Here is a 6,000-nt window from a genome sequence, read left to right on the forward strand (position 1 = left end):
TTAAGAGACGGATTTAAAATTTAAAGTTCTTTAAAAACAATTAAATCACAAATTTAGGATAAAAGATTAAGTCTATTAATTTTAAAAATTGACAATGTCCTAGTAAAAAATTTTAGGAAGGACAAAAGTTATTTGTAATGGTTCAAAACTATGAGTTACCTAAAATGTAATTAGTCTATCAAAATTAGAAGGAGTGTTGACTACTATTCTCGATAAGGATCTCTTTCTCAATAGTGATGATGACTCTCACTTGTATTCAGACGAATCTATACTCTAGTCTACTTGGATCATGGCCTTGCTCATGCCTCAAAATAATTGAATATATATATATATATCTAATAAATAATTTATATATATAATAATATTTTAATGTTTAAGGCGTTCAAAATTTTAATAAAATGATATAATTTTTAAGAATTTTCTGATACTCAGTTGCTGCATATATATTTCTATATGGAAGTAGTAGATTTGACAAGATTATAATCTAAGATTTAGCAAAACTTGAAAAAAAAATCTTTTAATTAGTAAAAAAAATAAACTTTATACCGCCATTATATTAAATTCGAGTAAATTTAAATAATTTATGATAATTTTCATAAAATTGTAAGTCAAATTCATATATAAAAATCAAGCTCAAATACAAATTAAATTTATATTACCTCAATAAATTTTATATTATGAGCTAGATATTTAAATACTATGTTTAAAAAATAATATCAGAGATGTCGTCAATAAAACATTAATAAAAATACATTAATTGTTAAAACATTATTTAAATGTTAAACTAATATAAAATAAAAATATTTAACAAATTTACACCGCAAATTAGAAATATGCAACAAAAGAACTAATATGAATACGAGAAACATTCTCAAGGAGGAATCTGATTGGAAACTGAGAAAACCATATGCAGCTGAATTCGAGAGTGTATGGTCATATACCAGGAGGCTCGGCACAAGACGAGTTTCCGAAAATGTAATATCTCTCTACTTAATAAAAATGTAAAAACAAAGTTGCATATTGGCTAACAGGTACAATGATATAGAGTGCAGAATTATTGTCTACTGATATATCTTCACAATCAGAGTTGTTTACAATAAGATATCTGTACTTTTAGGTACTTAAGCCGTTAAAGCACCACTGGCACAAAATCTGTACAGATGCAATTATATTTGACAAGATAAACAATTACAACTAGAGAAATATGAAAGGAGACCGATACGGCCTATTATTAGTCTTATCCCGAAAGTAGATGGCAATAATTTTATACTAAATTACAAGATATTCGACGAGCAAACTTAGCTTGATAATCAGGGAAATACATCCCAATCATGAAGCAGAAGTAGAATACGAGCTACGTCGATTCTCCATTGTCTAGTTGTGCCTGTTGCACCTACCAAAGATTCTCGTATAAGAACGGATTGCAGCAAAATCTTGGTAAATAACTAAACACCACAAACACACTGCAAGTAGTCAAGAAGAGGCAAAATCTCTAAACTTCCATTAACAGTCAATGCAATAATATGAAAACGTGCATTTCTGAATTGACCCTTTTTTGGCAACCTCATCGACAGAGTGTATACCAAAATAACCCTACGTTGAATCCCAATCCAAATTCAAATTGCAACCCATCGACGGTAACCATTTAAATGCATTGCTTCAAACTAACAAGGCCATGCCATCAAGTGTTGTGCTTTCCTCTAGTTTCAGAACACTTTACAGACAATTTACTTGCATAACAGAATATGAGATTCACAAACATTTCAACAGAATTGTTCATGATTTTGTGCTCAGTGTTTCCATGATTCCTCTTAATTCAATGCACAAAGAAATATGAGTGTTGCAACAGCGTAGATAATTGAAAACGATAAAAAAAAATACTCAACCAAGATTTCAGCAATGTGAAGGAAAATACTTACATCCATTAGTCTTGTTGAAGTCCACCAAGGTGGCGGCCAAAACAGCTTGGAATATGGAGGAAACTTCTGTAATGGTCCTATAGAACCATATTCTATATCAAATACACCAACATCACACCGCTCCGAAGATTCGTCATCTCCAAGAGATAAAAGAAATTATCTGCAAAAATGATGCAGTTCCCTCTACACACATTCAAATCTTCCACGGAGGCAGAAAAGGAACAGTCGTCACCCAGAAACAACACTCGATCGTCCAAATTCTTAACATCAACCCACTGCTTACCTACTTCATCCAACTTAAAAACGTTAAATCTCACCGTCCTCTCATTCATATAAAAAGCAATATTTTCGAAATACTCATCAACAAAGTCTAAACCAGCCCACGAACACGATCCCTCCGGGGCTTCAATACTCAAATACTTATCGACCAACAATAACTCACCCTTTGACTCGACCAAAAACTTCTTGTCACCACCAAAAACAGGCATGGCAGCCTCACTTGTTTCGAAGCCCAATCCCACAAGCACAGTCCTACCATTATTATCAACAGCATAGAAGTTCCCTTCATACAATATCACATCATCATAAGGAGATGACATGTCTTGAATGATGGTCCATTTCTTATCACTAGACTTAAACATTGCTAATTTCCCAGAAACATGGATTGTAAGCAAAACATAACCATTGTAAGGGTTATTTTCTAAACATGATATAACAACTTTTTCCATGTACAAGTTGCCCGCATCACCTAGATAACTGAGGCGATTTAAATAATGAAGCACGTATTCTTCACCCAATTCAACGATGCTAAATTCCAATAAGTTAAAAGATTTGGGGAAATTATCAGGGAGAGAATCGAAACGGGACCTTGAGAGAGGATTCAAGAGCTGGACTCTGTTGTTTGGTCCATCTTCTTCGATTTTGACTACCCAGGAGGTCGACCGGTCTGTTTCGGTATTGGATTTGGACGATCGCAACAGAAAACGATGCGTTTTGATAGGGAAAACCCGTAGGAGGTATTCGCCATGCCACCCTCATCGGGGAGGACTGGGAAACTCGGAGCTAAACGGTGGCGTTTAGGTGATGTTACGGTGGACCGCCACGTTGAGCAAATGGAACGGAAACGATTGACGTCGAAGGAGTTGTGTAGACGCTTGGAAATAAGGTAAAGGAGTTCGCCGGGGAGTTGGGTCCAATCAGCCATCGCCGATTTTCCCGAGAAAGTGATGGAAAAGTAGCAGAACAACGTGGTTGGGAGGAACCGTGTACATAAAAGAAGAGGGGGTGCCCTCAAATGGGCTATTTGTTTGGGCCAAGTCCAGTTATAAAGTTATCTCCTTTGCTTAAAGCAACCATTATCTATTTATTTACTTTCCAACTCGGTGTTGGAATCCATGGAGACGATGCTTCTTTGAAATATAGAAATAAAATGAAATATAGAAATAAAATGATACAATTCATTTCTCGATGAAAGAAAAGCTGCTTCTTTGAAAACATTTGGAAGCTGTTCAATCAATGGAGACGATGCTTAAAGCTTAGTGGGAGCATCATCGAGAAATGAATTGTTTCTTCCAACAAAAATACTAGCAAATCCATTCAACAACCTCAGCCTTCAGTTCTTCTAGGTTGTTATTGGGGGTTATTCGGTTAACTTGTATGTTCTGTCATGGAACAACAGAGGACTTTGACTCAAGAATCACTGTCAACAATATTAGCAAATAATTTCACCAAGCTTCAGTCCTTCCCTGCGTATGAGCAGGGTGCGTTTCCTTGTATATACTGAACTAAGGACTTTGACTAAAGAATCACTGTCAACAGCATATCACAATATCCTTTATGACTACAATAATATTATATCTACGATTACTATAAACGCAATTCAATTGAAAACACAATCTAAACGCAACTTAAATCCCTATTCTTTCTTTTGACTGTTGCACTTGCACACAATCACTCTCATGGACCTTTGTCAAGATCTTAAAACCAACACTGATAAAAGGAGAGAAGGAGAGACAGAACTCTCTCTTACTTTTATTGAAAAACTTCCGTGCTATCTCCAAAGGAAACCAGCCCTTATATACAAGGAAACTCTTTAGTTAGAAACGGTCTAACAACCTTAATCGTTTCTTACTTCAATTGAGGGAACTTACTCTAATACTCCCCTTGAAACAAACAAAGGAAAGGGAGGGGGGAAAACAACAGCACTAAACAATTAAGAACAAACAATTAAAAGCCAGTGGTAAAAGTGTGAGGCCTGCACCTTTCAGCAACCATTCAACTCTTCTGCCATTGACATTTCACCAGCAAGCAGCACAGGAATAACAGACAATTTAGCTCGATGCCTGGCTTGGTGAGAACATATGCCACCTGCTCATACGCAGGGATTTCATTCACTCGTAGCCTTTTGGCAGCAACCTATTCACGAACAAAAAAAATCCAACTCGACATGTTTAAACTTCGAGTGCAGAACTGGATTGGATGACACTGTTAACACACTAGAATTGTCGCACCATAGAACCGGTAACCCTTCAGACTTTACTCTTAACAAACTCAACAAAGACTGAAGCCAGATGATTTCAGTCGCAGCACAGGCAACGCTACGATAATCAGCTTCTTCTGTTGACCTAGCCACAACTTGTTTACGGTACCCCATTAAACAGGATTACCACAAAAGAAAATGCAGTATCCTGCTGTAGACCTTCTGTCATCCGAGTCACTTCCCTAATTAGCATCAACAAACCCTGCAAGAGACTAATAGTTGAACACTGATGAGGTGAAAACTTCAAACCAAAATCAACCGTGCTTTGTAAATAACGAAGAATACGTTTAACAACAAGCAAATGAGTATCACAAAGAGTTTGCATGAAGCCATGAACTGACAAACCCGATTGACAGCAAACGCTGATCACAATGTACTGAAGAGCCCCAACAATACTTTTAATCTCAGTAGCATCATCAACTGGACTTCCGTCATTCAAAGATAGCCTGCAACTGGTGATCATGGGTGTAGGAAGACTCTTAGCATTGTCAAACCCATACTTTCTTAACAAGTTAAGAATATATTTCCTTTGACTTATGTGCAACCCCCCATTAGGCTCATACTGGACCTCAATCCCTAAAAATATTTAAACAGGCCGAGATCTTTGAGCGTGAAAGCTTCATTCAACTTAGTAACAACATTTTGAATTTCAACAATGTTATCTCCAGTGATGATGATATCATCCACATACATCAGTAGATAAAATAAACTGGTGGCAGTTCTTTTCACGAAAAGGGACACATCTGCTTTGCTGAGACTGAACTGCTTGCTTAAACGCATAGATGGCCTTGTTTAATTTACACACGAAAGGACGTCCATCCGAAACAACCTGCTCACAACTAGGGGTTGTGGCATATAGACTTCAACAAATCCCCATGTAAAAAGACATTATTAACACCTTAGTGCCTTGGCATCCAACCTTTATTCACTGCTATTGAGAGAATTGTCTGAATTGTAACTGGTTTGATAACAGAACTGAATACTTCATTTTGATAACAGAACTGAATACTTCATTAAAATCGACTCCAAGTTCCTGTAAATAACCTTTCGCAACCAGCCTGGCCTTGTACCTTTCCACTGTACCATCTGGATTCTTTTTTCCCTTGAATATCCACTTAAAATTAATTGCCTTCCTATCACGAGGCATTAGAAACAAATCCCATGTCTTATTCTTCACAAGTGCTTCATATCAGCATTTGCAGCATCCCTCCAATGAGAATTTTTCAATGCTTCTCGTATATTCCTAGGCTCCTCAGTGGACTGAAGAAAAAAAAATTTAGGCTTGCATATACCATTCTTGCTTCGAGTTGTCATAGGATGTGTATTTCCTTCAGCAGGATGAGAAATAACTACACGTTCATTTTCAACCTCTAAACCTATTTGAACACTAGTTTCAGCCTCATTCTCAACAATTGGTAGAAGTTTCTCTTGCAGATCACCAAGAGCTTCCTGAACACTAGTTTCAGCCTTATTCTCAATAATCAATAGAAGTTCCTCTTGCAGATCACCAAGAACTTCCTGAGACATGACAGACTGCTGCAA

General features: G+C 36.6%; 1 pseudogene; it reads right to left on the minus strand.

The window, feature by feature from the left end:
* Positions 1-1,100: 1,100 nt before the first annotated feature.
* Positions 1,101-3,203, minus strand: LOC120119674 (annotated as a pseudogene).
* Positions 3,204-6,000: the final 2,797 nt, after the last annotated feature.

The sequence above is a fragment of the Hibiscus syriacus genome, unplaced genomic scaffold (genome assembly GCF_006381635.1).
Source record: "Hibiscus syriacus cultivar Baekdansim isolate YM2019G1 unplaced genomic scaffold, ASM638163v2 tig00110332_pilon, whole genome shotgun sequence".
NCBI lineage: Eukaryota > Viridiplantae > Streptophyta > Magnoliopsida > Malvales > Malvaceae > Hibiscus > Hibiscus syriacus.